This window comes from Notamacropus eugenii, chromosome 5 (assembly GCF_028372415.1).
Source record: "Notamacropus eugenii isolate mMacEug1 chromosome 5, mMacEug1.pri_v2, whole genome shotgun sequence".
NCBI lineage: Eukaryota > Metazoa > Chordata > Mammalia > Diprotodontia > Macropodidae > Notamacropus > Notamacropus eugenii.
The window spans coordinates 279,838,072-279,862,635 of record NC_092876.1 but is presented as its reverse complement, the minus strand read 5'-3'; the positions used below and the strand labels follow the sequence as shown (position 1 = coordinate 279,862,635).

The window sequence follows — 24,564 nt, the reverse complement described above, 5'->3', positions numbered from 1 at the left end:
GCAGAGTGGAAGAATGGGAGCAGGTGAAATATAGTGGGAAAAGGGGATTGGGGCTAGATTGTGGAAACCTTACACTCAAGGCAAAGCTTTTATGTTTTATCCAAGAGGCAACAGGGAGAATTTTTTAAGATGGGAGTTAAGGATAGACGGATGGACAAATCAATCCAGTTCAGACTCAGGGTTGGAGTCCTTCATTCCAGTGGGAGAGACATAAAGATGATGGGACAAAAGCAGAAGGCTTTGTCAACAGGGTGAATCGTGGATAGGAGAGAAAAAAACTCAAGCCAAGGAAACCAGTTCAATCACTGTTATGATAGTCTAGGCATGTGGTCATGGCCTAAACTAGGGTGGATGTCTGCATCAATAGAAGATGTAGAGGCAGGAAGGATTGAGTTAACAGGACGTGGCATCTCATTGGATTGGGGACAATGGTGAGGAAAAAAGAACCAAGATGATGCTACAGTCTTGAACCCAGGTCAGGGAAAGTAGCAGTTTTATGAACAGAAATTGTTTCAGGCACTTTGCTATTAGAATAAAGACAAAATATGAGAATAATCCCTACTCTCAAGGAGTGTACATTTTACTGGAAACAAATATCAACAGCTAAAGAGAGTTCAAGGAGAATGACATCAGAGAAAAATACATGGATGTAGCATTAAGAGAGCAATAGCTTCCAATCCAGCCATGGAAACTGACTTCTCAAAAATTACCAGATTACAAAGTGTTAAAGAGTTGAGTTAATTGACACTTAAAGATTTCAGGATGCAAAGCAAGTTATTTAATCTGACTCAGTTTCTTCATCTGAAAAGTGGGGACTAATAGCACCTACCTTCCAAGGTTGATGTGAGGATCAAATGAAATAATATTCGTAAAGTGTTTCCCCAACTTTAAAGTACTGTATAAATTCTAGCTAATGTTATTCTAAGCCAAATACTTTTTTCAAGAATATAGAAAGAGTCACTTTTCTCTTGTTTCTTTTTTCAATCTAGCAGAGAAAAAGGGGATAAACTCTTCTCATATAGGGTGACCTATACCCAGAAATCACTAACTTAGAATTTTTTTTAAAAAAAAGTTGTAGAAGATAAGAATAAAAGGTAACAGGATGGTATTCTTACACACACTGTAAAAATCGTGTCAAGGGTTCTAAAGCTCAGAATTGGTTAAACAATCAATAAACATTAATTAAGCACTTACAAGCCTGGTACTGTGCTGGCATCTGGGAATACCAAGACAAAATAAAACAATCCATGCTTTCAAAGAGCTTTACACATTGGTAGAAGATGGAAAGAATGAATACAAAATTAACGTAAGGTAGTTCAGGGAGAAAGGGCGCTACTAGCAGGCAGATCAGGAAAGCAGTGTTTGAGGTGAGTCTTGAAGAAAGTAAAGGATTCTTTGATCTGAAGGGGACGGGGAAGAGCACATGGGCAAAAGCCAGCAACAAGACATGGAAACAAGGACTGTTGAAGTGCGCTGGGTAAGGAAAAGTCAGAATGCTGGTTTGGCTGAATCATGGAGTGTTGAAAGGGGAGTAATTTACAAGAAGTTTGGAAAGATAGGTCAGAGCCAAGAAATGAAGGGTTTTCAAAGCCAGAGAATTTTATATTTTATTCAAGAGGTCATTCAGGTTTGTTGAGGATAGGGGAGTGACATGATGAGATCTGTACTGAAAGAAAATCACTTTGGTATCTTCATGAAGGGACACATTGGACTATGGAAGCTGTGGTAGGAACAATATCCCTTACATGGGTTACTGTAGCTCTTCCTTAAAAAACCAGAAAGATAGGGGCTTACTGACTGGAAGTGTTTGTTTGACCATACGAGAACTCTGGGAAGCCGCTAAGGAGCCTCCTGGCTTTGAAAACCCAGATGTCGGTGCTTCCCTCTCTGGTAACTATGGTCAGACAGTTGGACCTGCCTGTTGAATTGTGATCCAAAACTGAATTATATTGACTAGAAAGACTGCCTGCACTGGGAGAATCAGTTGATGAAGATTCAGCTCAACTATATTGCTGAAGTGCTACTTCTCGGTGCCCCATTCCTATGGTTTACATTTCTCAGACAACTGACTTTATACATTCATATTTATTATATTTAAGTTCTGTTGAAGCCTCTTGGTTTTGCATCATAGTCATTTCTTATGACACCTTTTCCTCATCCCCTACAAATTAGTCTTCTCTTGTAACAAATGGGAAAACCAGGACACAGGAGGTGTCAAATACAATCTTATTCGTCCCTAGTCTCCCACCTCTACAAACATCAATCAACAAGCATTTATTAAGGTGCTACTATGTGCCAGACATTGAACTATGTGTTGGCGACACAAAGAAAGACAAAAGCAATCCCTGCTCTCAAGGGGCTCACAGTTTATTGGGAGAGAAGACAGAAAATCATCTACAGCAAAGGAAGGAAGGTACATTTCCATATTTCTTCTTACCAACTTTGGTCATTATAGTGGTATGGTATTCTATTTAATTTTTATTGTTTTTTATTTATATTTTTTGCTCATTATGTATATTTTACTTTGATTCAGCATATTTAATTTTGCATCAGTTCATAAAATTTTTCCTATGTTTCTCTTAAAAAAAAAACAACAGAAAGACTCTTCCTGATATTTGATTGGTCCACAGAACCAGGGCTCCAGCCCTAGGTTTTTGGGTTGCCTCTGCCATAAAAAGGTCAGTCCATGAGATATCAGGCCCCTTCTGATGCTGTCAGAGTCACTACCCACTTAGCCAACATACCCTGCTGACCATACTCATTTCAGTGTGGAGACAAGGAGCATAGCTGTATCTACCTGAATCAGTGCGGTATCCTTGAGGAATATCCTCTCCATGTTCTTGTTTAGTTATTTTCTTAACTATCGTCCCATTTCATTCCAAACCTGAGCTTGAGTCACAGAATTGATGGGACTCAAGCTTGGCCTACAACAGAAACCAATTAGGAGGTCATTGTAATAGTCCAGTGAGCTGCCTGAAACTGAGGCGGCAGCTGTGAGAGTAGCAATGGATGGGAAAGATACTGTGAAGGTAGAAACAGCAATATTTGGTAACTGATTGGATATGTAAAGGAAGGTGGTGGTCTCAGCTAAGAAAAAGGAAGGAAATAAGAATTTATTAAGTGCCTATTTGTTGTGTTTTACAAATGTGATCTCATTTGATCCTCACAACCCTAGGAAGTAGGTACAGTTGAGTAAACTAAGGCAGAGGAGGTTAAGTCACTTGTCCAGGGTCACATAGCTAGTTAGTGTTTGCAGTTACTTTTGAACTCAGGATTTTCTGACTCTGGACTCGGTATTCTATGCACTAAGCCACCTAGTTACTTCTAGGTGGGAAAACAGAAGTATGGAAGAAGAATAATTCTAGAGGCAAGGATAATGATTTCTCTTTAGCATGTTTTGAGTTTAAGATATCTATGGTACATCCAATTTGAAGTGAGTGGAAGCTGGTTAAAAAAAATAACTTGGTCAGGTCAACAAAAGAAGTTGGTTTTAGTTTTGGTTTGTTTTAACCTGTAGGGGGGAAAAGGAAAAAGCAGTCAGTGAAACAAAAGACCTACTTAACAGACAGAATGGAGTTTGGCTTCTGGATTTTTTCCTCAAGGGAATAATTTTTGGACTGAAAAGGGCAGAATTAAAGTAGATTCTAGGGAGTTGAAATCCAATATAAAGAACAAGATGATGAAAGAGAACCCAGCCCACGTGAAGGCCATCCTCAGGTAATGTACAATCTTCTAGGAAGGATTAGTGAACTACTGTTAGTAATCTTTGAGGGATCATGAAGAAAAGGAGGGGTACTGCCTGACTGGAGAAAGGCAAATGTCCCAATATTTAAAAGGGAAGAAGGAGACTAGAGCTTGTGGATTATAGACCATTGAGTTCAACTTCTTTTCCTAAGAAAATTCTATAAACATAGAACATACTAGGAAAGAAGTGCGAGATGAATGTCTAGACAAGGCCTCAGTGATTGCAAAGAGCCATCTTTATTAAGATGATGATCCTCTTTGTAAGAGGCAGTTCATACCACACTGAACTTTTCTTCTTTATTGTGTTACAAAGCTGGTAGATCAGAATAATGCTGTAGATGGGATTTACCTAAGTATCACTAGATTCTAGTATCACCAAGTAACATTAGCTTCTGTTATGTTTATTGGATATTAACATGGTCACTCACCTTTATAATGCCTTACACCTTTCACATGGGGGTTTCTCATTCTCTCCAACATGGCCTCTCCAGTCTAGATTCTAAGAGAAGGAACTCTAGCACACAGCTACACTCAAACTCTCTCCAGGTCCTAGAGGGAAACACTTTACCTCTTGACCCTCCCCAATATACTTCCATTTACACAAAACTAGCCCTTCACAATGATGATAATTTAGATATTAAATAGAACAGCAATAAGGTAAAAGAAATAATAATGTTATCACAGGAATTTTTGCATTTCTATAACAAAGGCAGAAATAATAAATACATGGCAATACTTTCCAACTAGTACTCAGAATCTGTGGGAAAGGGTAGGCACACACTGGCAGAAACCTGCCAAGAAGAACATAAGTGAAGAACACTCATGTGGTTGGGATAATTCACAATTCTGGAACTGTAAAGTATGGTGTATTCTTTCTGTCTCATATATGAAAGTTCCTTGGTAAATGTCACTTCTATGTTGAGTAGACACTTCTACTGCAAAACTGAACTGATCCATTAAGGCAATAAGGTCTCAGTCAAACTGGTAGATCCATTAGGTGACTTCTCTGATACTATTCAACTGGACTGACTACTCAACAACACTATAATAGTTATCATTTCCAGCTTATAGATTAGATGTTCTGTTTTTTCACTATTTTCATGTTTTAACTTTCTGGGTTCAGGCTCTGGGTCCTCTTTATGAACAACCCCACCTTAGCTTTTTGCTAGTAACCAAATTATCATTTTCTATCTATGATCAGGTAAATTACATTTATCCCATTTCAGAAGAGTTTTGATATCCATATTTCCCCAGTTATTGACCTAATTCTTCAATTTTTCACATGCACATAACTGAAGCACACTATGTTCCCTTTTTACTCCAGTATTCTACAGTTGGTTACATTAAAAAATTAGTAACTTCTGTCTCAGAACTCTGCATCAGACTTAATTTTAGTAAATGATCCTCTTAGGATTCTGAGCACACCTATGCCTCAAATTAGTGAATTGTCACAGCAGACTTAATTCAGAAAATGGTTTTTTTTTTTTCCCTCAGAAGCTGACTTTTACCCCAGACTCCCTTACACCTACATCTTATTTTCTTGATTTAAATTTTTAAATGAGAATACTCTATACATGCTTTAAGTACATAATCAAAGAGAATTTTAGAAGGAAACAGCTAGTAAGAGATATTACACAGTGGACCAGAGATTTGCCATAATACAATTGACTGAAAGATATACAAAACACTAGATTCTGTTATGTCTATTGGATATCACTTATGAAAAATGTTTGACTGAATAGAACACCTTCTAGAGTCTTCCTCAAAAAGATGATTCTCATTAATATATCAAAATCACGCAAAATTCCTTGAAGTATATAGTAGAAATAATCTTACTCAATGACCTTCTGATCATAAACATCAGGAGAGGTATAGAACAACTGACTAAAGGTGTTTTGCCACTGTAATGAAGGAGGTTCACAGAAGAGTCCAAGCTGAAGAGCTATTCTCTGTGGATGGAGATGTCCTCCAGCTGGTCCTGCTTGCAGATGATTTGATTCTGGGCTCATCAAGCCCTGGAAGAATTTGGCCTGACCACCCATACATTTCATACGGGCCAACGGCTTCATCTCAAAATTAAACAGGAGGAGAAGTTGTTTCCAGGCAATTACAGGGTTCCTTTAATGACCCCAGACTTCTCCAGAAGTAAAGGCCCATGGTCTTAAAATACAGCTTTACTGATTTTTTGTGGGGTTTTTTTAGCTCTTTATACTTAAAAACAAGTCTCCTTTTTTTATTATGAGCTTGACAAACATCAACAAACACGGACACTTCCTTGTAGAAGATAAAAGAAACATGTGAATGTGTCAAACTATGAATCTCTATTAGTACTTTAAGTAAATTTTGAATTTTAAACCATAGTATTAATACTGGTCTGCTTGTCTATGTCTCTTTTAGAAAAAAAAAGTTTCATTGATGTTCTTTTCTTACCTTTTAAGTTTTCTGCATTTCTAGAAGTACTCTTGTCTTTCCCCAAAGATACAAAAATCCAGGAATCCAAGCTAGGTGTTCCAACTGACCCGGCAATGATATGCTGGAGGGCCATCTCCAGTCATCCTGATCTATATGGGGCCTCTGGACTCCGTTGCTCAGGAAAAGAGAGTGAGTCTGGTGACTTTGCACAGCCCTCCCTCACTTAAATCTAGTTCATTTGCATATCATGACATCATCTTCCTGATGTCAAGGTCTTCTTCAAGAATAAAGAACAAACAATAGCAAAGATATGCTAAAGAACAAGAGTCCTAGAACTCCAGACCAACAGAAGCTGGCACTGATGCCAACTTTGGGCATGGACTTTGTGGGACTAATGTTATTTAAGAACTGAGCTAAGTGTGAGCCTATTCATGCTGCCCCCCCAACCCGTGACTGAGGTAATATAAGGGGGATTATGCCCCCTTGAAATATTGGGGGAAATGTGCATTTGTATTTGCTATAAGTAAGTGTCCCTTTGTAAAGGCTAATCCGATGTTAAATGGTTAAATTAAATTGGGGTGCTAGTCACTGGACCCCTAAAAGTAGGGGAACACAGTTGCTGGGGCCGGAAAATGGCCGGAAAAAAGAGACAATCCCCAACTCCTTCAGAAAGCTCTGATTGGGATCAAATGTTACAGACCTGGCTTTTAAAGAGTGGAGCTAGAGCCACCTTGTTCCATATAATAAAAAAAAAGTAGTTGGGTTTGTCAGTCTTGTGGTGAGGGAGAGGCATAAGTGGCAAACAGCTTGAATATTCCACTGGTATCTTCATGATCTCAGGAGAAACTGAGGAAATCCTCCAGCATATTGAGTGGACCCCTTGGACAAGATCGGTACAGAGCAGAAAGTCATGGATGGCTTGGAGAGAACTTCTAAATCAATGAGATCTCAGATCTATCTGAGTGTTTGAATTAATGTTAATTTTTAACAGGTTTTATTGATACCCTTTGATTTTACATCACAGTAATTTCTAGTTGAACCCTGTCCCTTACTCCTACTTCTGTAGTAAGTTTTCCCTGTGACAAAGATAAACAAATAAAACCAATGGACATAGCACCTGGGTCCAACAGCATATGTAACTTCCACCCACTCAGAATCCCTCCTTTCTCCAAAGAAAGGAAAGAAGTATTTCTTCACTTCTTCTCTGGGACCAAGAATGCCCTTATAATTGTAAAACTTTCAGTTATATGTCATTGTTTATATTATATGTTATAGATCTGGAAGGAAACGTAAAAGGACAAGTCCAATCATTTTATGGATGAGGAAAGAGACTTGCTGTTTATCTATAATCTCCTTGACTGCAGGGACATCTTTACCTCTCTTTATAACCCCAGCACTTAGCAGAGTGCCTGATGCATAGCAGGCAATTTATAAGTTTGTTGATTGACTGATTGCTTCAGGTCACACAGTGAATGAGTAATTGAAGCAAGATTTGAAACGATTCCAAGTTCGGTGCCCTATCCACTACATCACACTGCCTCTATTGTTTTCTTGGTTCTGTTTTCCTCACTCTACATCATTCATACAAGTTATCCAGTATTTCCCTAAATTTCACGTATTCTTGGTTTCTTCCCACACAATAATATGTATTTCATTCCATCCCACTACCATTTGTTCAGCCATTCCACAACAGAGGGACACTACCTTTGTTTACAATCATTTGTATCAGAATAAGTACGCCTATGAATAGTTCCGTATATGTGGGACCTTTCTTCTTGTCTTTGATCTTCTTGGGGTATATTCCCACGAGTAAGCCCTTTGCATCAAAGATATTAAGTATTGAAGTCATTATTTTCTAAAATAATTCCATAATCCCATAACTAGGTTTTAAGCAAAGCATCTGATGCCATTCTTTTTCTCTTCTTATGGAAAAGATAAAGTGATGTGAACTAGCCAATACAATTAAATTGATTCTGAACTAAATGGACTCAAAGAGTAGTCATTAATGGTCCCATGCAAGAACATACTAGTAAATGTTTAACAACCAGCTCTCTGAAAAAAAAAATGTACACATGTAACCTGGGCTTAAAGCTAGTCTGACTGTTGTTGCTAAATGGAACTGGGGTTCAGAGGACCACCCCTAAGTTAATGGAACAGTGATTACCTTGGCCTTTAACTGCCTCAGGGCCAAGTATATTACATTTTCATTCTTCCCTGGAGTTCTCTGGTACCTTTAAGGGGATTTGGGGTTGTCTTAGTTGGGATTTGGGGATTGTCTTATACAAAGAAATATTTACTTCCCCACAAAATATGGGTGGCATAATTCTCCACCAACACCACCTCACTCTCTGGGTAGGAGAAAGGGATTAGTTTCATAATTTAGCTTGGTTCTCAGAGAGTACAGTCCCAGTTCTACGTCCTAAACCCTCATTCAGCTTCCTAGCACTCTGGCTCCATAGTGCTTCCATGTTAGGTTGGCTTACCGCACCATCCTGCCTGGCTCCAAGGTTGCCATGGTTCGAACTCCCTCCCAATCCAGTGAGGATCACCAATGGCACTGACACTCAGGACAAACAACACAGAACAGAAACAAACACCCCCAGGCTAACTTCTCTGAACCAGGGTACAAGAGAGGAAGCAGGTCAAAGGAAAGACCTTCTCATCTTACTGGTTCAGTTCATGGTGTGTTTACTGTGAGTGAATTGGTATCTCCACCCTCTGGATGAAGCCAATAAGAGAACAACAGAAGAGAATAGCAGAAGAGATAGCAGTCGAAAAAGAACGCATGGCTCAGTCTCACCACTTTTAAAGTTGAAGGCAGCCAACAAAGAAGGCTCACCACCGCCCACTTCATAGAAGATGCACTTGGTTCCATATTAGGTAAACTAGACATGCTTAAAAGCCCCCTCAAGACTATCTCCATCTTAGAGCTGGACATGGACAGAGAAGCCTGGGTTACACACAATTTTTATGCTTAATCTGTATTAATAACATTTTCTCCATCACTCTAAGTCTTGAGTCTATACAATCAACAAAACAATCAAGCCCTGATTTGTAGCTGTTGCTGACTTCTGGGGTATAAAGCTCACACTTACAGTGTTTGAGTAGCAGGCTCTCTGAAACTGGTTTGAGCTGGCTCCAGCACATCCCTGGTGACATATCAATTTGGAAGGTCTCCAGTGGAGTTTCCTAGGGATCTGTGCTTTTACTCAAGCTGTTTAATGTTCAGTTCAGTGATTAGGACAAAGACAAAGCACATTGCTCAAAGTGACAAATGACGTAAAGCTGAGGGGGATAATTAACACACTAGATGACAGGGTCAGGATTTCAAAAGAGCTTGACAGGAGAGAACATTGAGTTGAACCTAATAAGCTGAAATTTAGTAAGAACATATTTAAAGTCTTACAATTGGGTTTAAAAATGGACACACAAGTAAAAGATGGGAAAAATATGATTAGAGAACAGTTTCCAGAAAAAAGATATGGGATTTTTTAGTGTACCACAAGCCTTATATGAGTCAGCAGAGTATTATTTTGAGCAGCCAGAAATTTGAGATTGAAGAAAAAAACCACCTAGAAATTAAGTGTGTGCCCATTGATTGTTGTATATTAATATAATGAAATATTGTTACCGTAAGAAACAATTATTAGGATCAACAATGATACCAATTGATATGTATCTATTGATTTAAGGTCAAATGAAATACTATCAGTAAAGTGTTTAGCACAGCCCCTGGCGCATAGTAGGTGATATGTAAATACCTATTCCTTTCCCTCCCTAAAGTTTGCAAAATGCTTGATATAGTCTCATTTGTTCCTCACCACGACTTTATTGGCTCAACTTCAAATCTCTTCCCACTTCAGTCTGTCCTCCACACAGCTGCCAGATTGATTCAATAACTCAATTCAATAAGCATTTATTAAGCTCCTACCATGTGCCAAGCATTGTGTTAAGCACTGAGAATACAAAAAGAGGCAAAAAATGGTTCCTGCCCTCAACAAGAGCGGGGCTCCTTCTAAAGCACTATGTTACTCCCCTTCCCAACAACCTCCAAGATTAAATATAAAGTCTATTTAGCATTTAAAGTCCTTCACATTCTAGCTCCTATCTGCCTTTCTGGGCTTATCAGACTACCCTTCACGTGTCCTACCATCCAGTGAAATTGGCCTTCTCACACAACATTGTATTTTCTATCTCTCTGTTTTTGTACTGGCTGTCTTCTACGCCCAGAATTCATGACCTCCCCCTTCTTGGAATTCTTATTTTTCAAGTCTTGGCTTAAGCATCACTTTCTACAAGAGACCTTTCTTCACCACCACCACCCTCAGCTACTATGTTGCTTCCACTGAGAACAAGATAACTCAACTCAACAAAAAGAGAGGACCCAATCCCACCCAAGGGGAAATCTCTAGGGAGGCAATTTGGATATCATTAATATGTTGGGGAGCTGAATTGCCCCTACATATCAGTGGCTTCCCAGAGCTTCTTCTCTCTTTCTCCCCAGGTCTCCCTGGAACCACCTGTCTTTCTCTTGAAGAAGGGATGAAAAATGTGTCTCCTCTCCAAAACTCTCCCACCAAATCTGTTTCTTATGCAGGTATGCACTGTGGAATAATCGTCATCTCCATCAATCCAGAATCATACCTAAGCACCAGCTCTGAAAACATGAACAAAATGAAGCCAGGTTCCCCATGTTCTAACTTATTTTTGTTGTGGGCAAAAGTACAGGATTTAGCGAGGGGTATAACAAGATTACAGTGTTTTAAAAAGAACTGACATTTTGTCCAAGTCTGTGAGCATATGGAAGCTATTTTGCTATCAAAGCAACATAGATCATAAAGGACTAGGACTGAAAAGAATCCCATAGATTATCTAACCTAACCATCTTATTTTACAAATGAAGAAATTTAGACACAGAGAAGTTACAACTGAGATTATATTGTTAGTTAGTGGCAGAGTCTCCTGGTTCCTGGCTAGATTTCTTTCCATTGGCCTCATATAATCTGACAATCTGGTTGTGGCTGGCTCCCACTCTTCACTAGAGGTACATTCCCTTCAAATCTCAGAACAGTCTCTACCAGGGTAACATTCCTCACTTGACCCTGTCTCATTCTGTTTTCTTACCCTTTACTCCTCCAGATTCCCATGGCAGTCCTTGATGTTTTTCTTCCTTCCTTCTCTAGGACAGGAAGGAGCAAGCCTGGTACTCTCAAGTCTTACCCTTATATGCTGATAGTTTTTGAAGGAATGATTGGTTATGAAAGTCAACTAAGGTCAATAAGCATTAAGCATCTACTACGTGCTAAGCACTGAGGATGCAAAGAAAGACAAAGATAATCTCTGCTTTAAAGGAATTCACAGTCTAATGAGGGAGAGAACACGCAAACAACTACGTACAAACAAGTTATATACAGGACAAATTGTAGATAATCTCAAGGGGAAGTCACTAGCTTGGGAAATGCTTCTTGCAGAAGGCAGAATTTTAACTGAGTTGAAGGAAGCCAGAGAAGCTAGGAGGGGGAGATGAGTTAGCATGAGGGAATATCCAGTCAGGAGATGAGATATCTTGTTCAAGGAACAGTAAAGAGACCGGGGTCACTGGATTACATAGTATATGGAAGAGAGTAAGGTATAAGAAAACTGGAAAGGTAGGAAGGGGAGAAATTGTTTTAAAAATCAGAGAATTTTATATCTGATTCTGCAGGCAATAGGGAACTACTAGAATTAACTGAGTAGAACAGTGACATGGTCAGACCTGAGCTTTGGGAAGATAATTTTGACAACTGAAAGATAGACTAGAGTAAGGAGAAATTGGAGGCAGAGAGCCCAACCAGCAAGCTGTTGCAATAGTACTTGTGTAAGGTGCCGAGGGCCTACATCAGAGTGGTAAGCAGTGTCAGAGGATAGACTTTGAAGATATAGTAAAGATGCTACAAAAGTAGAATTAATAGACCTTGGCATCTTATTGAATATGGGTGGGGTGGGAGTGAGAATTTGAGGATGACACTCAGTTTGCGAACATGGGTAACTGGAAATGGGGGTACCTTTGACAGTAACAGGGAAATTAGGGAGAGGAGAGGGTTTGGGGGGAAAGATGAGTTTAATGTGTCTATGAATATCTGTTGATTATGTCCAATAAGTAGTAGGAGATGGGAGACTAGAGATCAGGTTAAGGCTGGATAGATAGGTCTAAGAATCATCTGCATAAGGATAGTAGTTGAATCCATGAGATTTAATGAGATTATCAAGAAAGATAGTGTATTTTTTTTGGCTCTGCTTCCCTCACTCTGCATCAGTTCATATAGATCTTACAATGCTTCTCTGTATTCATCACACACATCCTTTCTTACAGCACAGTAATATTTCATTACATTCATGCACATGATTTGTTTAGTCATTCTTCAACTGACAGCATCTACTTTGTTTCCAATTCTTAGTTATCACAAAAGGTGCCACTATAAATATTTTGTAGTATATGGAGACTTTTTTCCTTGCTGATGGTTTCCTTGGTGTATGTTATGGAGTCTGGTTCACTTCATTTGCAAAAATCCGAATTGCTTTCCAAAATGGTTGTTACCACTTCACAGTTTCATTGGCAATGTATTAGTGTGCCTACCTTTCCACCGGTATAAGACTAAGTTCCTTGGTATGAGAACAAGATTTGAGGAGGAGAAAGACTATGAGCTGTTGAGTGGCCAATGAGGCACTGGACTCCTTTTGAAAGGAAGGCTAAAACACCATCCTTACTGTTAATGATTCTAGAAAAGTGTTATCCCTTAATATTTATATAAGACCAAGCCTTAAACATCTTCATAGGCCCAGGTTGGAGAAATTTCATTTCACAGAGATCACATCATCTCAGAGTTGAAAGAGATAGAATCCCAAAATCTCAGAGTCATAAGGGATCTGAGAAATACTTTATCACAGAATAAAATGAAAATCATGAAGATCTCACATCCAATTGACCTGTTTTATTTTTATTATTCTTTAATGATTATTTATTAATTATAATTGATCATTAATTATTTTATTATCAATGCTATTTATTTCTGCAATTGATGGAAACCTGGGCTTAATGAAGGAAAAAAAAAGTAACATAGTGAATATCAAAAAGTGTTGGCTTTTTGTTCAGGTCTGAAACACACGGAAATTCTTTTGCTATGTACAGAGTGCCCCAAGATTGGCTGGAGAAAAGAGAAGAGAAATTTATGACAAAAGTGCCTTCTTGACTTCACCCAGACTCTGGTTTGTATAGACTACAATTCACCTCAAGGGAGACGAAAGGGAGTTGAAAAAAAATTTCTCCCTCCAAATTAGAGTTTAGACTAAAATTCCCCAACAGGGGTAAAGGAGTTCAAAAGAAAGACTTAATCCAAGCCTGAGGACCTCTTGCTGGCTAACTGGTTCCCCAGGTGGGCGTGATGACTCCCGGAGCTGCAGTTAAAAGAGCTGAGCGTTGTTCCTGCTGGGGAGAGGTTGTACAAAAATGGGAAGAGAACAGCCAAAGCAGCAGAGCACAGAGGACTCGGAGAGGCTGAGCAGCGGGCAAAGACCAGCAGATGGCAACAGAGAGTGTCAGCCCACCTGTCTAACCCAGAGAAGCAACAACAGTTGCCATAGAAGACTCCCGCTCGTTTCGTCATCAGGATACATCACCAGACCATGTGAGCTGCCCTGCATCAGGGAATGAGTTGCCCTGGCCATGCAGGTCCCCTGCATGTGTGTGTCTCTATGCATTCATCGGTGCTCTCTGCATATTTCTGTCTCACTTGGGTTGTAGAGTGCTGTCTGTAAATAGAGTGGGTCTTTATCAATTACGTTGTTATGTTGTTTAATAAATGGTGTTTGCTTTGAACTAATGTATTCACTGGTTAGCTGGCAGGGAAACATTGCTGGAAAAGTTCATGAGCTGGGGTTTTGGGTGGTTGCTGACCCTAGATTTAGAGGAGTGTTCAAGGGGCTCGTGTGAGTGGAGGTTTAGGATGACAATCTCAGAGCATACATTACATCCGGGTTTGGCAGAGAAGAGTTGTAGTTACTTAATAAGTGCTATGTTCCTACTACCTAGGCGACATCTCTTACATCTGTCCCCTTCTCTCCACTCACACAGCAACCACCCTAATTTAGATCCTCTTTACCTTTTGCCTGGGGTATTGTAATAGCTTTCTAACTGACCATCCTGCCTCAAGTCTCTTTCCTCTCTTCTCTAATCCATCTTCTTTGTAACAATATTCCTGAGTCATTTCAGTTGTGTCACTCTTAGTGCCCCATTTGGGGTTTTCTTGGCAAAGATGGAGTGTTTGGCTATTTCTCTCTCCAGTTCATTTTACAGATGAAAAACTGAGGCAAACAGGGATAAATGACTTGCCCAGGGTCACACCACCAATAACTGTATGAGGTCAAATTTGAACTCACGAAGAGAGCCCAACAACTCTATCCACTGCACCAGCTAGCTGCCCATCCATCTTCCACACACAGCCAAAGTAATATTATTACCAAAGAGTAGATAGGAATTGGTGACTTCCTTTTCCCTTGCTTTATATATTCTAGAGGCTCTCTTTTACATTCAGGACCAAATACAAAGTCCTCTGTTTTAGCATCTGCATGTCTTCTCAGTCCGACTCCAATCTATGTTTTTAGCCTTTGGATTCTCTCTTACCACAAGCTCCTAGCTTTAAATCTGGCCCGATGTCTTCTTCTAACAAATGGGAGAACTGCCCAGGTTCATGCACCAAGTTAAACGTCTGAGGCAGGATTTGCATGCAGGTCTCCTTGACTCCAAATTCAGTACTCTATCTACTATTTACACTACAATCCAGTCAAACTCACTTTGCTGTGTCTCACACATGGTATTGCAATGTTTTGTCTTCATGCCTTTGCTCAGGCTGGAGTGCACTTCCCCCTCACCTCTGCTTCTTAGATTATTATCTGTGTCTGTACAGAGCTGACTCCATTATGCCAAGTTAATTCAACTATTGCTCACTGAAATATAGTAAATTCATAAAAAAGGAAGGGGGTTCTAATCAGAGAGTGATGAGGCTTGGCACAGTCACTGTGGGGAATGAGCCAGATAATCAATAAGATGAAAAAGATTACTGAGCAGCTCTAAGGGCCCCAGATAAGGTTATGCACAATAGATTTACAGCTTGATTTCATGGCTTTCTCCTAGTGTTCAGAAGCAGAGAAATACATTGGGCATTTTCTAGAGTTGAGAATTAATCAGCCTAGATTTAAAATGACCAAACATCAGGGAGGCAAAGGACTCCAGGATTGTGGCTGGTCAGTCACTTAAGTGGTTTCATTGTTCAATTGTTCAGTCATGTCCAACTCTTTGTGACTCCATGGACCATACTGTCCATGGGGTTTTCTTGGCAAAGATACTGGAGTGGTTTGCCATTTCCTTCTGCAGTAGATTAAGGCAAACAGAGGTTAAGTGACTTTTCCAGGGTCATGTAGTTAGTAAAGATCTGGTCTTCCTGACTCCAGGCCCAGGGCTCTATCCACTAAGCCACCTAGCTGCCTCAGTTAAGTGGCAGATCATACCCAAGTATAGGTATGGAGACATACAAACCAAGAATTGGGGGTAAATTGTGATAGGGAATAATAAGAGCTGTGTTTGCAAAGTGTTTTATACACCTCATCTTCATTTCCCCAAGAACCCTGCAAGTTACATACGATTGCCATTATTGTCCACATTTTACAGATGAGGAAACTGAGGTTCAGGGAGATTGAGTGATTTGTCCCTGTTCACGAGGCAGGGGCAAGAATTGAGCCCGTGTCTGCCTGACTCCAAAAGCAACATGATACCCTATCCCAAGCTGCATAGGACATAGGTTGTTGAACATGGTAATGTGGCAGTGTGGGGACTCCTAGATACAAAGGACAAAAGCAAGTTTTGTATTAATGAGGACACGACAAAATCAGAAAGGCAGAACATCATTAGAGAGTGAAATTTTGGAACTGAAAGATCTAAAGTGTATTTATCAGATTGGAAGGCATGACTACACAATTACATACCTAAAATAAAGTGATAAAGTCACTAGAACTGAAATTGAAAGAGCTTTCAAAAACTGTGAACCTAAAACACCAAATAAAATGCAAACTTCATTTACAAAGTAGAATGAAGAGTTGTAAATGAAGCTGTGAATCTCTGGTTTTCTCCTGTTCTACCACCAGGATGCCATTCCTCCCTCTCTCTTTCTCTCTCTCTCTTATGAGTCTCTTACTCTCATAGCTCAGTTTCACAGGTTTCTAAACATCCTTATTCTCTTCCTTTATCCTTAACAGAGTTCCTTTCAGCCACTGGGGTTTCAGAGAAGACACTACCATATAGAGCTGTTGGCCTGCCTAGAAATAAGTAGGCTTTAGGTGGAGACTGTCAGCTGGTCAGTATGCTGGAGCCACCTTACATCAGCTGGCTCTCAAGATTGTTAAAATCTTCAACTGTGAGCATTTATACCTCAGAATTTGGCAAACACTGCAAGTCAAAGCTTGATTTCTTTTGTGCATCATTTAGACTGCCCTGTCATATTGACTTAGAATATCACATATTAACATTGTGTTCTATTGCATTTTTATTTATTTTGCTCAATATTTCCCAATAATATTTTACTCTAGCTCTATCTAGTCCAGTGACCTGTGGGCCCTGTGTTTGACTCCTATTGTCTAAACTTAAAGGAGAGAGAAGATGTCAATGATTGAGATTGAACTTAAAAGTGCATACAGTTTCTTCTTTGGAGAGCTGGTCGTTAAGCTTCTGCCAGTACACCTCTGGCTGTGAACTACACTCCAATCTATTGTACTCAGGATAGTTTAAAAAAGAGCTGAAATCACTGGGATCGAGGCCTTCTGAATCACAACTTAAGACAATGGAGACCAGCTTGGAAAGCAGAAACAGCAGCCGTAGATCAAAAGGAAGCCTGCAGAGAGGAAACTGTCAGCTGTCTTGAAACCCAGAGAAGTGGTGAATGAGGGAACAGGAAATCCACCCTCTTGCCTCATGCTGCCCTTGCCTTCCTGTTTCAACTCTGAGGCCCAGAACTGGGACCCTATGCACATCTGTCTGCCTATTCCCTTTCCCTGGGCTATAGGGAGGGGTAGCTCAGGTCCTTCTCCAGGCATCTGAGAGAGGTTAGTCAGGGATCTGAGAAGACGTTGGTCAGAGTCTCCTTACCACCATGGGGAACATTTGATTTTCTTTTCTTTGTTTTGCTATTTAATAATCCATAAAGCCAGAGTGGATTGAGTGACTGTATTCTATGGTAGGGGGAGGGTCACAGAGAGGGGAAATTCCATAAGAGGAGAGCTAGTGACATGGATTTCTCTATTTTTAGTATCTGAGCAGTTTTTTGTCATTTCCCTAGTCTGAATACAACTTCTAAATGCAGTTTCCTGCCAGGACTGCTATGTGAAGCTGCTCAGATCAGCAGAGTTGGGAGGAAAAATAGGGTGAGCTCCAACCAATGTCCTGAAACATTCTGGCATTCTGAGTGGGGGATGTGGATGCCCAGGCTAGCTCTGGAAATCCAAGTCTGAAGCCAATGGGATCTTATAAGCCTCTATACATAGACACAGGTCCAGGCAGTAAACTCCTCAGATGTGGCTGTCATAGCCAGTATTGTGTATTGTTGGCCCTTGAGAACAAGGCCCATCAGGACCACAGGAAGGGACAGAACCAGCTCCTGGAGGAGGAAGAAAACAGAGAAGGGCCAAGACCAACACCCACACTGGGATGCCAGAAGATCTGGCAGAAGCCAGAGACTGTGCTGGATGGCAAGGTCCAATCCCAGGTACTCCAGTATCATCACAGTTCCTGAGGAACTGAACAGCACCTGCTCACATGTGTTAGGAGCAGAATCCTAACCTCTTCTGCTGTGTAGAGAAAAGCTAATTTTCCTTAAAAGGTATTTTTTCCTCCTCAAGACTTGGTCAGCTCAGGGGACTAAAGGTTCTTCTCCTATGCAGGGTAAAGCTAGTTTTCCTTAAAAGGTATTTTTTTCCTCAAAACTTGGTTGGCTCAGGAGACTAAAGGCTCTGACTATTGATGTCACTTCCTCATCATCTGGGTACAAAGCAGCCACAAGAAGCTGGAGAGACTCCCAAATGCCTGACTTTATGGGAGCTTCACTCAGCTAAGTCAACTCAAGGAGTTCTCAATGCCTATCCTTGATAAATATCCTTCTCCTGTTACGGCTAAGTAAATCACCGTTTGTTAACTGTTGAATGACCTACAAATGTCTCATTTTGTTCCAATATCTGACCTAAACTATTAGGGGACTGGACTGAATCAGGCCCAGCCCAGAACACTATCTCATTCAAGAATGCAGGATAAGGCAGAGCTTGACCTTAGCAAAACATTACAATCTAGAAACTGAGGTTGGGATATGAGCAAACAGAAAAACTCTGAATATAAGGAAGAAATACTATGGGTCAAGAGAAGTCCAGGTGGTTAATACAGAATAAAAGTAATTTCACAACAAATATAAGAAGCACCTTAGAGAGATGCTTGGTCATGACAACACCAAGAATGGCTGGAAGAGACAAAGCAAGAGATAAAAGGTGAGATTAGAACAAGTGAGAAAAAAAAATTGGAAGAAAAGCAAATATCTTTGAGCCGAAGGCAGAAAATCTTAAACCAAATGGTGGGGAGAGGTGGTGGTGGTGGTGGTAGTACTTAAAAATAGAATGGAGCAATCAGAACTCAGTGACTCCATTAGGAAAATAAGAATATTAGAACAAAGTTAAAAAAAACAACAGAAAAAACCTAGAAGAATATTAAAGATCTCTACTATCAAAAACAACTGACCTGGAAAATATAGGTCACTTAAGAATCAGACTCCCTAAAAATCATGACCAAACAAAAATTTGTATACAATATTTCAAGAATGCATAAAACAAGCTGCCCAGATCTGTTGAAACCAGAGAACAAAGTGAAATCTACTGGCTACCTCTTGAATGAAATCACAAATTGAAAATATTCAGGATTATAAGAACCAAAAATATAGAGCTTCCTGGTCAAAGAAAAAAATTGCTATAATCTGGGAAGGGAAAGGAAACAGCCAAGCATTTATCAGGCATCTACTATGTGCCAGGCATTGTGCTAAGAGATTTACAAATATTATCTTATTTGATTGTCACAACAACCCTGCGAGGTAGGTGGAAACTAAGGCAGCCAACAATAAAGTGACTTACCCAGGGTGTGTGAGGCTGGATTTGAATTTAAGATTTCTTGACTACAGGTCCTGCATTCTATCAACTGAGCCACCTAGCTGCCCCTAGGATTACAATAACTATTACAAAAGGAGAGAAATTATTGGAATATAATATTCCAAAAGATAAAAGACAAAGGCATACAACAAGAAATAAATTACCCTGCAAAACTGACTATCATCCTTTGTGGGGAGAATGGATCTTCAGCAGAATAGAGGCCTTTGAAGCATTCTGATGGAAAAAATGAGAGCTGGGCAAAATTCTTGAAAGGCAAACACTGAAAACAAGAGAAATCTAAAAAAAAAAGAGAGAAGTCTAGAAAGGCAAATACATTTTAAGCAATTTGAAGGAAAAGTGATGATGTACATACATTCTAAATAACAACAAATGAATGCTTATAGATTGGTTGAAAAAATAAATTTCACTGTGCTTAGAAAAACTGTAGAAAATAAATGCTACCAATACTTAATAGATATGCATTAAACGGTGTAGGATCAAAATATTTAAAGGAAAAGCAAATATAATTATAGAAAAAACAGCAAAACTTTCATATGTGGGGTCATCATTGTACCCCTTTAGGAACTAGACAAATCTAACAAAAAAGAAAAGAAGTTAAACATTTGAATAGAATTTTAGAAAGCTAGATAGCATGTGCTCAGGTGATTGCTAAAGGGGAGCTAAAAGTAATAAGCATAGCACCTTTACAAAAATTGACCATGTGAGGCATAAAAACCTCATAAAAATGGCAGAAAAGCAGAAATTTTAAGCATGTCTTTTACTAAACACAATCTGAAAAAAGTTATAATAAATAGCCTTTAGAAATAAGGATTCAAATTTAGATGGTGATTAAACAATTTAATTCTAAAGAATTTGGGTCAAAGAACAAATCATATAGACAATTTCAAAGAAAATGACAAGAATGAGATAAAATAATTTTTGAAATTCAGTTAAAGAAGTCAAAATTTAAAAGAATAAATTAATGAATTAGACATACAAAAAAAGCAACAAATAAAACACCCATTTAAATATGAAAACAGAAATTCTGAAAATCAAAGAAAAACATTAGAAAGAAAAACCATTTAATTTTTAAACTAATAGCTGCTTTTACAAAGTAATAAAATAGATAAATTATTAGTTGATAAAATGAGCAAATGTTTAAGGTTGAAAAGGAAAATTCACAACAAATGAAGAAATCTTTTAGAAATAAATTTGCCTAATTTAATAAACAAAACTGATCAATTAAATGCATGAATGTCTACAAAAATGTAAAACATCCAGACTAACATAATAATAAATAGGAAATTAAAACAACACAATCTCAGAAAAATAAACTGAGTAAGCCACAAAGACTCTTTCAAAGGAAAACAAAACCAAATAATATTAATTTGCAAATGATTCTATCAAATATTCAAAGTATAATTAATTCAAATAAGTTGTTTGTAAAAATAGGGAAAGAAGGGATTCCACCAAACTCCTGTGAGATAATGTCCTGACACCTAAACGAGAGAAATTAAAGATCAAAAAATCAACATCAATACAAAAATATTAAGTAAAATATTAGCAAAGAAACTATATAATTTATTAAAAGGTAATGCATTTTAGTCAAGTTAGATTTACACCAAGAATGAAGCATTAATTCAATATTAGGAAAATTGTAAAAGCAATGGGCTTTTCCAATTGGAAAGGGATAATGCATAGATAGCCATTTTTACCAATATTGTGTGATATGGATCTAGAAATTCTAGCTACAGCAATAAGGCAAGAAAAAAGTTGGGGAACTAAGGACAGGCAAAAACCTAACAAAGTTATTGTTTCCTGTAGATGGCAAATTCAACTAAAATTAACTGATAAAATTAACTTCAGCAAAGTAGCAGGACACAAAATGAGCCCCCAAAACCATCATCCTTTTAGTATATTAACAACAAAACACAGCAGGAAGAGATACAAATAGAGACAAATAATTGGAGACATTAATTGTTCATGGTTGGACCCTATCAACCTTAGTAAAAATGACAATGCTACCTAAAGTAATGATTAAAGGCTATACAAAATTATCAAAGAATTATCTTAAAATGGGGGAAGGGAGACGGAATCATCTGGAGGAACAAAAGTTCAAGAATTTCAGCAGAAATAATAGGGAAAAGTGGAAAGGAAGGGTATCTATCTATATTCTACACTATACTTCAAAACAATAGTCATTAACATTAGTTGGCACTAGGTTAAAAATAGAAAAGCTTAACAATGGAACACACTAAGTACCCAAGACTCAGAAGAAACCAAATATAGTGGTATAACATTCAGTAAACCCAAGGACCCCAACTACTTGCTTCTGGGAAAACTAGAAAGTAATCTGGTAAAATTTTGTGTTTTGACTAATGAATCATCCCATATTTTCCCTAATGACTGCTCGAGCTGCATTTCAAAAGTTACATTACATTATCTTACTAATGAAGCTTTCTTTCAGTCTATTTATTACTTATATGCTTTGTTCTTTGATCCATATTTTTCGACCATAGGTCACAATTACCTCCAAATGGATGCATGAACTAGACATATAAGATCATATCATAAACAAATTGGAGGAGAATAGATTGAGATAGCTTTTACAACTATTGATAGGAGAAGAGTTTTTGCTCAAACAAGGGACAGAAGGATCACATGAGATAAAATGGACAATTTTGGTTACATAAAAGTAAAAAGTTTTTGCACACTCAAAATCAAAGAAAATGGGAATTGGAAGTAAAACAATCAACTAGAAAAAAAAGGCAACAGATTTCTTTGATAAAGGCTTGAAAGCTAAGTTATATTGGAAACTGACAGAAATATATAAGAACAAGAGCCATTCTCAAATAAAAAGGCTAATGTTATGAATTAGAAGCTCTCAGAAAGTATCAGCAACCATATTAAAAATCCTCCAAATCGCTCTGCCCAAAGCAGGATAAAACCATGTACACTTTGACCAAGCAATACCATTACTGGGTCTGTATCCAAAGAAGCAAAAAAAAAAAAATTAAAAAGATCTATATATACAGAAATATTTATTTTTTAAAAAATTTATTTATTTAACTTTTAACATTCATTTTCACAAAATTTTGGGTTCCAAATTTTCTCCCCATTTGTCCCCTGCCCCCATCCCAAAACACTGAGCATTCTAATTGCCCCATCACCAATCTGCCCTCTCTTCTATTATCCCTTCCTTCCCTTGTCCCCATATTCTCTTTTGTCCAGTAGGGCCAGATAACTTTCTATACCCCATTGCCTATATTTCTTATTTCCTAGTAGCAAGAACAGTACTTAACAGTTGTTCCTAAAACTTTGAGTTTCAACTTCTCTTCATCCCTCTCTCCCCACCCATTCCCTTTGGGAAGGCAAGAAATTCAATACAGGCCATATCTGTGTAGTTTTGCAAATGACTTCCATAATAGTCATGTTGTGTAAGACTAACTATATTTCCCTCCATCCTATCCTGCCCCCCATTGCTTCTATTCTCTCTTTTGATCTTGTCCCTCCCCAAGTGTTGACTTCAGATTGCTCCCTCCTCCCATTGCCCTCCCTTCCATCATCCCCCCCAACCCTGCTTATCCCCTCCTCCCCCACTTTCCTGTATTGTAAGATAGGTTTTCATACCAAAATGAGTGTGCATTTTATTCCTTCCTTTAGTCGAATGTGATGAGAGTAAGCTTCATGTTTTTTTCTCACCTCCCCCCTTTTTCCCTCCACTGAAAAGTCTTTTACTTGCCTCTTTTATGAGAGATAATTTGCCCCATTCCATTTCTCCCTTTCTCCTCCCAATATATTTCTCTCTTACCCCTTAATTTCATTTTTTTAAGATATGATCCCATCCTATTCAATTCACTCTGTGCTCTTTGTCTCTGTGCGTGCATGTGCGTGTATGTGCGTGTGTGTGTGTATGTGTGTAATCCCACCAACTACCCAGATACTGAAAAGTTTCAAGAGTTACAAATATTGTCTTTCCATGTAGGAATGTAAACAGTTCCACTTTAGTAAGTCCCTTATGACTTCTCTTCGCTGTTTACCTTTTCATGTTTCTCTTCATTCTTGTGTTTGAAAGTCAAATTTTCTTTTCAGCTCTGGTCTTTTCATCAAGAATGCTTGAAAGTCCTCTGTTTCATTGACAGACCATTTTTTCCCCTGAAGTATTATATTCAGTTTTGCTGGGTAGGTGATTCTTGGTTTTAGTCCTAGATCCTTTGACTTCTGGAATATCCTATTCCACGCCCTTTGATCCCTTAATGTAGAAGCTGCTAGATCTTGTGTTATCCTGATTGTATTTCCACAACACGTGAATTGTTTCTTTCTAGCTGCTTGCAATATTTTCTCCTTGACCAGGGAACTCTGGAATTTGGTCACAATGTTCCTAGGAGTTTCTCTTTTTGGATCTCTTTCAGGCGATGATCAGTGGATTCCTTGAATACTTATTTTGCCCTCTGGTTCTAGAATCTCAGGGTAGTTTTCCTTGATCATTTCATGAGAGATGATGTCTAGGCTCTTTTTTTGATCATGGCTTTCAGGTAGTCCCATAATTTTTAAATTGTCTCTCCTGGATCTATTTTCCAGGTCAGTTGTTTTTCCAATGAGATATTTCACATTATCTTCCATTTTTTCATTCTTTTGGTTTTGTTTTATGATTTCTTGGTTTCTCATAAAGTCATTAGCCTCCATCTGTTCCATTCTAATTTTGAAAGAACTATTTTCTTCAGTGAGCTTTTGAACCTCCTTTTCCATTTGGCTAATTCTGCTTTTTAAAGCATTCTTCTCCTCATTGGCTTTTTGACCCTCTCTTGCCAATTGCATTAGCCTATTTTTAAAGGTGTTATTTTCTTTAGCATTTTTTTGGGTCTCCTTTAGCAAGGTGTTGACCTGCTTTTCATGCTTTTTTTGCATCTCTATCATTTCTCTTCCCAGTTTTTCCTCCACCTCTCTAACTTGATTTTCAAAATCCTTTTTGAGCTCTTCCATGGCCTGAGCCCATTGAATATTTTATCTGGATGTTTGGGATACAGAAGCCTTGACTTCTGTGTCTTTCCCTGATGGTAAGCATTGTTCTTCCTCATCGGAAAGGAAGGGAGGAGATATCTGTTCACCAAGAAAGTAACCTTCTATGGTATTATTTTTTTTCCCTTTTCTGGGCATTTTCCCAGCCAGTGATTTGACTTCTGAGTGTCCTCTCCACACCCA

General features: G+C 38.6%; 1 protein-coding gene across 1 annotated transcript in view; it reads right to left on the bottom strand.

Moving 5' to 3' along the window:
* The window catches only part of BCL9L (BCL9 like), a 95,178-nt gene extending 88,881 nt beyond the window's left edge, over window positions 1-6,297 (bottom strand). Inside the window, exon 1 of the mRNA XM_072613022.1 lies at window positions 6,175-6,297. The gene's annotated coding sequence lies outside the window, so the exon portion shown is untranslated. The remainder of the gene's footprint in view (window positions 1-6,174) is intronic.
* Between the last annotated feature and the right edge of the window lie 18,267 nt (window positions 6,298-24,564).